This window comes from Microtus oregoni, unplaced genomic scaffold (assembly GCF_018167655.1).
Source record: "Microtus oregoni isolate MIOR12 unplaced genomic scaffold, Mior012 000019F_ref0000042, whole genome shotgun sequence".
NCBI classification, from domain to species: Eukaryota; Metazoa; Chordata; class Mammalia; order Rodentia; family Cricetidae; genus Microtus; species Microtus oregoni.
Genome location: NW_024543078.1, coordinates 8,678,107 through 8,691,002, shown reverse-complemented (window position 1 = coordinate 8,691,002; position 12,896 = coordinate 8,678,107). Strand labels below are relative to the sequence as shown.

Genomic DNA, 12,896 nt, shown 5'->3' with positions numbered 1-12,896 from the left:
CAATATATATGAAGTCCTATATTTTCGATTATTGACACATGTAATATCCTTGTGCCAATTTCCAAGCTCTCGAACATGAGGACGAGTGCCAAGGCACAGGTATTTAAGACACACTTTTAACAACTCATGGTTACTTCCATTTTCTTTGTTTCTTCCAGAGTTATCAGAGAACAGCATGGTTTCTACATTAAGTATGTCTATCCACGGTGTTATGGAATAAATGTGCCAGTAAGATAAACAAATAACGGAATAACAAACCCACAGAGTTCACTCAATTGATTCTAGCAGAAAAAAATGAGAACAAGGAAGCCATCACACTAGGATTGCTCTGGACGACCGCAGGCAGCAGCAAGCACACACTGTGTGGCTGAAAGCCGAGTCGTAATGGCTCCTGGATGGCAACTTACCCTGTCAAGAGATGCTTTCTCAAGCTCATTTTTGGCGACAGCTAACTTCTTTTCCAGTTGGGTGAGCTGTTGGGCCTGTAACAGAGAGGGAAGGCAGCACATTTGAGAAAACACTATACTCGACATATTTGTTCTTCCCGGATAAAGAATGTATGCCTGTTAGTTGATTTAAATTTCAGATGAAAGGCACGAAGTTACAGAGCCATTTGATATGTGTGCAGAGAACGGTATGAGTCTCATGGGTCGAAACACCTTGTAAAGCCTAACTCAATCTTTGTTATATTTGTTAGTTCTCTTATCAGAGATGCTTCTAGTCCTCGGGGACTGAATTCTATCTGCACAACTTCCTGTCTTGATGTCAGACTGTCCATTTGAGTTTTAACTTTATTTGGTGATAGAACAATTGAGACTATAATAAGGCTTGAAGTGCTCTTTTTTCCCCTCTCTCTCTTTATAATTATAAATACCAGTGTGAAGGCACCATCACAAAATAACCAGGACAGGAAATATATTCCCCAAACACTGAATCAAGGAGAACCTGAAAACGGTAGTCTAGCCTTGAGGGCTATGTGGACATGGTTTACATGAGCTGCCTAGTCTGCAAAATTTTGTTGTGCCATTCCAATGAGATTAAAGTAGCAACACTTGATCTTTTACCTCATGTCTCTGTAACCTAGCAAGCCTCTTCATTTCTTCAAATGTCACAACAGGGCTCTTCAGGGAAAGTAACAGTGACTTCATATTTGAAAGATGTATTTTCACAAAAACACCAAGCTAACAGTCATAACATATATGCAGAGGACTGGGGAGTGGGAGTGGAAGTGTGTGTGTTTCTGACTCTTTTGCCTGATCTGGGAGCTGTTTCCTTCTTTTTGGGTTGCCTTGTCCAGCCTGGATATGAGGGCTTTTGCCTTTGCTTATTGTATCTTGTTTTGTTGTGTTTGGTTGTTTTCTCTTGGAAGCCTGATCTTTTCTGAGGGCAAAATGAAGAGAAGGGAGAATGGATCTGGAAGAGAGAAGAGGTAGTGATGTGGAGCAGAGAAGACAGGAGGGGGGAGAAACTGTGGTCATTATGTATTGTAGGAGTGAAGAGTCTATTTTCAATAAAAAGAAAAAATGCACATTCTAATCTTGCCTTAGCTATGTGATCTTGAACAAAATAGTTGACGCTTCAAGCAAAAGGCAACAACAGGTTTCTGTCATAAACCATCACTTAATGAGGAACATGATGCTTGGAGAAGTTCATTACTAATAAACACATAATAGTTACACGACTTCAGTTTATAATTCTCTGAGTGTATTCCTTCAGTTTATGTTGATTTATATTAATAGCAAGAAAAATTAAATGTATTTATTTCAGTTGGTGTTAGTAATGCTGCCCTCTTATTCCTTATCAGGAATAATTCAATCATGTCTTAATATAAACAACAGTGACCTTGCAACGTATTTGAAAATGGATTGTGTGTACTGATTACATATTGAAGAAAAAATAAAGTCAAAGACAAAATGCTTCCCTATCTGTACATGTATATTAAGATTTAGTGACAGATGTTACTAAGAAAATAAGGTTAAAAGAGAAATATGGAATACAGAAATATGCATTAATCTCTTCTTTTCATGGCTTAAGTATCTGGACTGGAGAAACAGCTTGGTGGTGAAGACTTAGTATTCTTTCATAGGACTGAAGTTATGTTGTGAGGTTGTTCACAACATCCCGTATTTCTAGGTCCAGGGGAACACAATACTTGCTTCTTGCCTACATGGGAACCCACATTTGCTTGCATATACTCATGTACTGATACATACACATTCAGAGAATTTAAGAAAACAATTAAAATCTTTAAAAAAAATTGAGAAAGCCATTCATACTTTTGTCTCTGTGTCTTATGTTTCTTCCTATCAAGAGAGTGTTTATATTTTTTTTTATTTTTGGAGTTGTGTATTCAAATAAATTCAATAAACAGATAAGCAGTTATATACCAAATACAGGCCTTATAAATTTTCTTTTTAAAATAAATGTTTGTTTAGAATAAAATGCTGTTACAAAGACCAGAATTGGAATCTAATAAAACAATTTAATAAAACAAGGCACAATGTTTAAGGCAAAATTCATGAAGAAAGTATATAAAGTTAATATAAGATCATATTTTTTCATGTCCTTTGGGGGAAGGAGGCACAAGAATTTAAATAGTTTAAGCATTCTTTTTAGAATATTAGCCATTATAAGGCAACATAAATTTGACACAACAGGACTACATCTTTTCCAGAAAACAAACTCCATTATTAATTCACATTTCTGAGTTACATTTTAGTTATATATATACTTATACAGATATTTCTAATACATAAGACTTTAGGTACTGAAAACTAAAGAAGTCAGAGCATACATAATAATTTGACCAAAGTAGAAGTAACACTTTTCAGCATCTTGTTGGCATTTGAATCCCCCGACTTTACAGAGAGCGAAGGTTGGTTATGCAGACAGTCTTTCCCATTGTGTTCTGTTCTAACAACACCAAATGGACTCAGAATACAACAAACCTCAGCACAAGTCTGCACATGACTGTTAGAAAGTGACCACTGGGGTCAGCACTGTTTCTCAGGAACACCGGTGCTGATCACGTTAACTGTGAGAACAGGGATTCTCAACCATCCCTGTACACAAAACCAATCAACTTACTTATGGTTGTAGTAACAGCATTACCAAACTCATCCTTTCTTCCTCCAGCTAGAGTTTTGAATAAACAATTTTATTCAATTTAGTTATGGCCAAAAGAATAGAGTATATTCTAGTAAATGCAGACAGTTTTCTGCATGTAAATAACCTTCACTAAGCTACTAGATTTAATACACACATAACACACACACACGAGACTGAATATTCTATCAATTATTGAGGCTGACTAATGCTAAGAGAAAGCCTAGCAGCACTCATCAAGACCACCTTCTAAGTGTTCAGCTGTGAGTTAGTGGAATGCTTAATTTAATCCTTAGTAAATAGAGATCAAGAAAAATGTAAAAAGAACAGTGGCACTTAAACATATTAAACTATCCCCTTCAGCCTATAGGAAAACGGTGATACAACATGCTATATACCTCAGTGACAATATTTTCCTAAGATGCTATAACTTCTCTTGTCCTTTGTGGTAGCATATACATTTAAATAAAACACCATATAAAAGATACACTTCTTTTCTGGGGGCAGGGTAGCGGTGGTGCTTGATCCTTGGTTCCAGAGGGCTCTTATCTCCTGGTACAGTATGATTAAGATTCCCTCCCCAGAACCGCCCCCCCCCCCCCGAGAAACCAGCAGGCCTGTGGTGGCAAAGGAATCTCTCAGGATCAGACTTTCTCCTTCAAGTCAATGCAGAAGACCACATGGCCATTACTGACAATTTACCATATAATATACTTTATGTACTGTATTTTGAGTTAAATGGAAGAGTTAAGGCACTTACTCTCAGACCACAAAGGATACTGCTACCAACTATACTATCAAAAAGATTACACGATGATGAAAATATAAAACTACATGCTACTGAATCAATGTTACATAATATTAAATGCTTAGCATGCAGAAGATGAAGCTAACTAAACACTTCTTTTCTAAGCAAAGAAACAGAGTTACATGCTATAAGTCCCACACCTGAAGCCTACACAGCACCCTTCACCAGGGTCACACAGTACCCTTCACCAGGGTTACACTGCCTAGCCTAACTTAAAAAAGCAGTACGTTGATTTAAATGGAGAGCAATACTTAAAATGTACTTTTAGATGAAAGGCAAATCAATTAGGTAAAAATTAGGCACTTGGAACTAAATGCAGCTAAATAATTTTACATATACACTTTTGCTGATAGTCATATCTATAAGCACTCACATGGGAACTTAGAGAATAAACATGTTTTTTATGCAAAGAGCTACTTACTAAATGCTTAATTTGCAGTTTAAAAGAAAAAAGCGCGATTCACCAACGCTACCTGCTGTACTAGTAACGAGGCCAATGAGAAACTATTTTCCAGCTCTGGTAAGAGCAAGGGTAAGAGAAAGCCTACAGCTTGCTGGCTCTACTTTACCAGAGCAATAGAGCAGCCTCCAGCACAGGGACCAATAGAATAATAACAGTATTAAACTCAGTGACCAGGCTATCAGATGCCAGCAACAGACCACTTGGCAAGTCAATTTTAAAACAATTCCTTATTACTCAAAAGAGCTTCACTGACTTAATTTTCCCTATCCTTTGCTGCTTCTAAAGATTTGTTTTTCTTAACATTCAAGCAAGGAGCCTCTTCTTGAGCCTTCATAAACCCAGTATTTGCAGTGTCTGTCAGAACTGGTCTGCACTGACATACTGCACTATTGAGGGTTGCCTTTAATTTTTACTTATATCACCCCCAACTTTCTCATATTTGAAGTCAATTTACAATGTATGTTTTTTGTTGTTTTTTTTTTTTGTTTTGGTTTTTCGAGACAGGGTTTCTCTGTGGTTTTGGAGCCTGTCCTGGAACAAGCTCTTGTAGACCAGGCTGGTCTCGAACTCACAGAGATCCGCCTGCCTCTGCCTCCCGAGTATATTAGTGACAAAAATTTAAACATCAAGACTTTCAGACCAGGAGGCCCCTCTGGCATACTTCTACTGAGCTGGGTCCGTGGTTTACACCTGTGACTCGAGCAGCTGGGAAGCTGAGGCAAGACTGGGCTACACACAGTAAGTTCAAGGCTAGCCTGAGCTACACAGCCAAGCCCTGTCTCAGAAAATAAAATAGCTGTATTATGAAAATTAGCCCTTGCCAATTCTGAAACTCTAAGAGTTCATTAGCTGTATAAATAATGGAATTCATAACCAGCGAGACAGACTACCACTGCTACGGCATTCAGCTGACTTCAGAAGGTGATCAGAATTCTAAATGGCCAATTCCTATCTCACTAAGCTAATGTCTATTATCAGTTTTCTAAAAAAGGAAAAGGATGAAAAAGGAAGAAAAAAAGATTTTAGCAATCATTGGCAGCTCTTGTAAACGATAAGGCCAATGATGGATTAAAAACAAAAAAAAAAGTAAAACAGCAGTTGTGAAACGCTGCTATAGTGAGTCCCCTTACCTTTTCCTCAAAATAGTGTAGTAGGATAATTTTTTTATTTAGGAATTTTCTTCCTGTGTTTATCGAAGTGATGTTTGTACTGCTAGCATAGTTAATTGTACAATAGAAGTTATAGTCTTTGTACTTCCCAAGTATGCAGCTGTAAGCTGCAGACTGCTGGATTAGGACAGGCAGTGACACTTGGGCAGTATCCAAGTGTCAAACTTGTAAATGCTTTGTAATTAGATGACTTTACTTAAACAACATAGAATATTTTCATGGAAAATGCTCAGATGATGGGACCCTATTCTTCTGGTTTAAATACTTCTAGTTTTTTGATTGACAATCCTCTAGTACTAAGTGATAGCTTGAGTAGCCTTTTAGGAATTACTTGTAAATAGCCTTGTAAATAGAGCATCTAATGCTACTCTTTCCGCTTCCTAGAGAGAAGCTGTACTGTTTCATCTGTCATAAATGTAAATATTCCCGCCAGTGGCATGTAGATGTATCTATCCTATGGAGTTCTTTCAATGAAGTGTTTTTTAAATGTGTAGTTAAACTCTGTGAACAGTGAGCCAGGTCAGCGTGTAGCTGTCTTTTGGGCAGGGGTTGGGTTTATAGGGATAGATGCAGGGCCTTGTACATGCTAAGCAAGCTACAGTCAACGCCTAGCATAGATAGCTTTTATAAAGTCTGCCGCCACGAAACTCTCGTGTTTCATGACATAACACAAACACACACAAACCTTGAATTACCCTATAATCTACTAATATAATCTACTAAAATAAAAGCAATATATACAAGAAACCTACCATGCAAATATTGTCGGCATACAGCTGGCTTCTAACAAAGCACTCTTCAAGATCACCGGCGCCCTAATGTGATCTGAACCTACTGTTAGCGCTTACCAACCAGTCTTCATGCTACTACATACAGGCTGCTTATTCGATCATCAGTATTGAGAGTCAGTGTTTCCTAATTCCAACTTAAAGTTTTAACATTAGTTTTTATTGCGTAATCAACTAGCTAGCAAATTTGTTAATTTCCAATGACAATAATTTGTGTTGCTACTTTTCTCCTACACTTTAAGGATACAACATTTAGCGTTTTCTGTTCTGTTTTATTGATATTTCTTTCTCAGTGCTCAACGGTTCTATGAGATGAACATAATGAGCTCCACTTCTGACTATCTTCGAATAGTCATGTTATGTTATCTAGTTGTAGTTTTTCTTTCAAATGCAGAGGAAGTTTTGGTTTAGTATATAGTAAAAGCAAAGGAGACACATTTTGGTGTGGGAGAATTGTCTGTATTCTGTCAATCATGTTTTAAATAAACACTGATTGGCCAGGCAGAAAGTATATATAGGTGGGAAAACCAGACAGGAAGTAGAAATGATATAATGAGAACAGGAGAATTCTGGGAAGGAGGAAGTTGATTCCTCCCACTCCTGCCCAGATCACCGAAGCAGCAGGATGTGATCTGTCTCACTGAAAAAGGTACTGAGCCACATGGCTAACATAGATCAAAAAAATGGGTTAATCAAGGTGAGAGAGTTAGCCAGTGAGAGGCTAGAGCTAATGGGCCAATCAGCTTTATAACTTAGAGATCTATGTGTGATTTTTCTCTGGGACTAAACAGCTGGGGATACCGGGCAGGACAGAAAACCCCAACAAACGAGCCAGCCCCCTTGATGGTTAAAATCCACCCCCACCCTAACCCATCCCCACTTTGAGACAAGTTTTCATGTATCTATCCCAGGCTGGCCTCAACCTTACAATGGCGCCCAGGCTAACTCTGAACTCATCTTCTGCCTCTACCTCCTAGTGCTGGTTTGGAGGTATGCACAACCATGGCCAACTTTTCTTGATTTAGTCCATGATTATAAAGCAGTTTTTCTTAGATCACTTGCCATCTAGATTTTCCTGTTGGGAAATATTATTATAGATTATTCTATCTTTTGGCAAATAGATTGATCACTCCCATAAGTGTAAAAGCCATGCTTACAAGAGATCATTGCAATTAGCAAAATGAAGTTAAGATGGTCATGGAGGCAGGTGGTGGCACGCACCTTTAATGCCGGCAACAGGAGGTGGAGGCAGGTGGATCTCTGAGTTCCTGGCCAGCCCATTCTACATAGAGTTCCAGGCCTGTATGGCTCGGGTATTATCTACATAGTTCTTTACCTAGCCTGTTAAAGCACATTTCCAAGTGTTCTGCAGAGTTTCAGGTTGCAGGCTTCTCTGAAATCATTTCTAGAATAAGGTTCCTCGCTATGATTAAGGCACTGTAACACATCACAACTAGACTGCATATAGTTAGTAACAATCACACAAAACAAGAGCTGAAGTTTAAATTCCATTTAAAAGGGATAGTCCTCACAGTACCAGTTGGTTGGTCAGAAAGGCTCAAGAAGGGATGACGCTCATCCTATTTACAGCCTAGTGTTCAGCACAGATCAGGACAACTCTGGAAGCACAATTGTGATGACTGACATCTTAGTCAACCCAATGGCCCCAGGTAACACCACTCCAGGCTGATTGTGACTGCTCCTCAGAGTGTACCATTCTTCTAGTGTTTGATCAAAGACTTAGTAAAAATTGTGACCAACCAGCTGATGAATTCTGAACTGCCATGCAGAATAAATTACACTCAAAGGACCTAAGCACGGAACTGGACTCTTTCTAAACAGATAGATCACTGCAACTCTTACATGGACAGTCAAGATGAAAACACTAAGGCTTCCAATCAACTTCAAGCTTCATTTTCCTTTTGAATCATCTTTGCTTAGTGTTTTAGCATTGTCAACACGCACTGCTGGTCAACCAAGAAGGACCTTCTGCATCCTGTGCGCGGCAACACTGGCCTCATCTTCTGAGTCAGACTCACTCTGGGACGTGGAGCTGTGCGAGGCAGAGCTGCAGGGGGAAGAGCATTCTGGAGAACACAAATAGTGCATCAGGGGGAGGCGGTACTTCCCACAGAAGTCCACAAACTTAATTTGTCTGACACAGCAGTCAAAATAGACTCCGCCACATTTTGGGTTTGGGCAATTGCTGGCTGAACCCAAGTATCTAAGGAGATTCCCAGGAAGATCATAGGGAGTGTAAGAAACACTTCGGATCTTAATGGTCCTTGCAGCTAATTCCAGAAGAGTTGGAGGGTCATATGTTAAATCCCTAACAAAACGGACAACCAATGGATTTCCTCGCAAACTCAACTCTTCCAGATGAATAAGGTTGAGGATCTCACGAGGCAGATATGTCAGTAAGTTATTGTGAAGACTCAGGGAACGAAGGGAATGCAACTGTGAGAGCTGAGGAGGCACACTCTGGATTTTGTTGTCACATAACACCAAGTAATTCAGAGAAGGAAGATTTGCTAATTCTGGTGGGATTTCTTTAATGAAGTTTCCTCCAAGGTATAAGCATTCTAAACTCTGCAAGTTCTCGATCTCGGCAGGGATGCTCTGCAGCTGGTTGCCGCCCAGGCTGAGGGTCTGCAGCGCCCGCAGCTCCAGCAGCGAGGGGGGCACCTCCTGGAAGCAGTTGCCGCTGAGGTTGAGAACCTGGAGGCTGCGGCAGAGCGGCGAGCGGGCCAGGCCCTTGGGCAGCGAGCCTGGGCCGCCGAGCCGGTTGTTCCTGGCCAGCAGCGTGCGCAGGCCGCTCAACGTCAGCAACTCGGGCCCCAGCGCCCTGAGCGCGTTGCCGCTCACGTCCAGGAGCTGGAGGTGCGGGAAGCCGCCGCCCAGCGCCCGCGGCAGCGACGTCAGCCGGGTGTAGGCAACAGCAGCCGCAGCAGCGCCTCCCGCGAGCCGCGCCGCTCCTCCGCGCGCGCCTCCAGCTCCGACTCCAGGGCCTTGGCCGACGCCTTAAGGCGGGACCAGTTGAGTTCGGCATCCCCGATCGCGGCCTCCTCCATCCCGCCCAAAGCCCATGCCGCCGCGGCCCAGCGGCGCGCCCCGGAACCTCACGCCGAGCGCGGCGTCGGAAGTGGCCGAGAGTGTTTATATTCTTGATTCTGATGAGATCTTGCAGTTCTAACTCCTTCCGTGGTCATTGAAATACAGAAAAGCACTTGAGAGAGACAGGGTAAAATAAGCATTGGGGTGGAGCGCCTCTCGTTATGCCCTCATGGAGAATCCAAACTGAGATAAAAACTGAGCAAAAACAGGCCAGTGGAAATATAGCTACACATGTACCCAACCAACATCGCTGGCCTCCTTCCAAACTACAGGTGCTTGTATTCTATCCATGAATGGCTGGTACTTTCTACCTTAGGGTGTAGGTGGTGTCTCGGTACAGCCTATTGTTATAAACGAGAATCATCAAGACGAATCTTCTGATGGGCAGAAACCTGGCTATAAAAGAGGCAAATCATGAACTGGAAGCATAAGACTTCCAATGCAAAAATTAAAAACTAAACCTGTTTACATAAAACACAATCAGTCAAGAGACGAGTAGGAGGGACAGACGTAGTAGTGCTTTATCTGTATCTGTCACACAGTTATGTACTTTTAGAGCAGTAGGAAACAGAAATGCGCCACTTGCAGGTTTGCAGGACTGTACTTGAATGCAATGCCCTCCAGTCGTCTGAATGGGTGTTATTATGTCCACTCTATGCAGACCTCCCTTTTTCTCCACCTGAGAGGAAATGCCAGCATTTGTAGATCATTGTCCAGCCTTGTCATCCTCACGACACAGGGACAACAATCTGAGATGGAGGAAGGCAAATGCTTGATCAGTGGAGATGGGGAAAAGAATCTGATGATTAGTTTTAGTTCATTGAGCAATGTATTTAATCCCTATAAGTTCAAGTTTTTTTCTATATACAATAAAAGTATCTGTAAAATAATGGAAGAAATAAAAGCAACACAAAGTAACTTACTGATACTTAATGAGAAAGGTACTTTGTTGACCTCCATTTATACATCGTGAAGGAGGAGTCAATATATTCTAGTATGCTTATTTCTGGACAAGGAAAATGAATTCCAATAAAATAGAGCATATGGTTCAGAAACTATTACTATTAGCCACCTTAAAGTTTTCTTTCTTTTTTTCTTTTCTTTTTTCTTTTTCTTTTTTTAACCATTCCTGAGATCTTTCTGAGTATGAGCAAGCTTCATAAGTGGGAAGCTCACAAAGAGAATACTGATATGTTGTCCTGGTTTTTAAAAGAGCAGTTGTTAAGTCAATTCACACACTGTGTCTATACTATATACAAGAAAGTTCCGACAATAGCTACCACACAAGAAGACATGATAGTTAGGGCGCTGATCCAGAGAATACACTAGTTAATAAAGTTAACTTTATAAAGTTTACTTGAGAAAATATAATGCACTATAAATTAAAATATGACACCATTTCAGAAAACCCAGTGTTGAACTGAGGAATTTTTATTGTCATACAGTCATTTGCTAATACTTAGGACACGATTAATTCTTTCCAAGTCTGAAACAAAGAAGAGAGAAGAAAAACAGAAGAAAAAAATCATGCACAATCAAAGATGCCTTATAAAATTTAAATAGCTAAACCAGAGTTGAGTGTTAGCAACAACTGATAGAGAGAAGACATCTCAGTGTGCCTGAGAGAGTCACTTAGACAGCAGCATAACCAAACCATCTATTTTCTCAAGGGCACACTTCTCTAGGAACTGCAAAATTGATGGTTGGAGAAAGATCTCATTTCCTGGATGAGGCTCTAATCCTATGTGGTCAGCTCTAAATACTTGCAAATAAGGGCAAAACTAACTGGAGTGTGTGTGTGTGTGTGTGTGTGTGTGTGAGAGAGAGAGAGAGAGAGAGAGAGAGAGAGAGAGAGAATAGAAGTAATTGTGAAGATGAGTTTGGGGCAAGGGGGGAGCTGGAGAAGTGAGAAAAAAGAATTACACAGAATGTGAAGACACTTTTTTTTCCTGTATGAGCTCAAATAAAGAAAGAGAAGGAAGCAACAGTTTGGGAGCTGAAGTTGGTATCATTTCTTAATTCACTTTCTAAAACCATCCCTTCCAATCCCCCAAGAACGCTGAATTTCCAGCTGACAGTATCCCTGAGAACAAGACCTTTACCCTAGAATTCTCATTGTTGTACTTCTTTTCTTCTTCCTTTTTGTTTCTTCTTCTTCTTCTTCTTCTTCTTCTTCTTCTTCTTCTTCTTCTTTTCAGTTAGTTTTGTTTTAAGAATTCACCTTCACATCACTACACAATAAAGGAGAACAGCAATTTGGTGTCCCATGCATAAGCTGTGATTTTTTCCTGCTGAGATTATTAAGGTTCAGCTGTGCACAAATGGACACATCTTATCTGAACGTTCATGGAACTGTTCTATAAAGCATTTGCACATGACTAAGTCTGAGAGGGATTAATCCATCACACCTTAATACATAAATCTACATTTCTGAAAATCTTGTTGGTAGGATTACTTCTATTCTGTCCTCCAGGTAACAGTAGTCTTGGTTCTGTCTTCTCTAAAAGGCTGCTCTGAAGTGTGCACAATACAAAATGATTTATGTATTTTGTGATTTACTCTCTTTGCAGAGAATATAATTTTAACATTGAAGACTTTAAAGTCCTAAACATACATTAGGCATGTTAGGTTTAGAGTAACCTGTGTGGTGTTATGTCTAGCGTGTGTAGTACATAAAGGTCAGATTGGGGGGGGGCAAATCAGAAAGAGGCACCACTGATAAAGGGGGTATCACTTCCATCCTTTCGTCTGGTCTGCGCTGTGAAATTTGTTTCAGTAATTCTGGTAGCCAGTTTCTGGTTCCAAGATCCTCATTAATGAAAGAGACACAAAACATTGAGAGGTAACCAAGTCATAGATCCTAGGGTAAACTTTTAATAAATGTTATAATTCTACACAGGAAATCTTTTTGTTGGTTTTTTTTTTGAAGCCAAGAAAATGAAATCTAAGTCTGTATTTAATCTTAAACTAAAGATAAAATCTAGAATATATATTGTGAGTTTGAAAATCATGAGTGTGTACATATGCATGTATGTGTTTGTGTTTTGTGTGTGTGTCTCTGTAAATGTGCATGTGTTTTGTGTGTGTGTGTCTGTATATGTGTATATGTTTTGGGTGTGTTTGTGCACGTGTGTATGTATTTTGTTGTGTGTGTGTGTGGTTTCTCTAAAATGAAGCTAATGGCATTAATTTTATAATCTGATTTATAAGCTAACACCACTTTTCTCTGAACCTTAGTCCTTCATATTTGATAGTATCACATAAATTAACTCACAGAAGAACACAATATAATCTTAGTTCTCTCTTAAAAATGAGGAAAGCTGAGAGATTAATGAATATCTTGCTTAACATCACACTGTTGTAGAGTTTGAATACAAGCAGATTTAGAATTTGAATTATGTACATCCTGGACATACAGCTATACTCATAATCACTGGAGATTTTTCACG

At 39.8% G+C, this 12,896-nt stretch overlaps 1 pseudogene; it reads right to left on the bottom strand.

Moving 5' to 3' along the window:
* Positions 1-8,304: 8,304 nt before the first annotated feature.
* Positions 8,305-9,404, bottom strand: LOC121459867 (annotated as a pseudogene).
* Between the last annotated feature and the right edge of the window lie 3,492 nt (positions 9,405-12,896).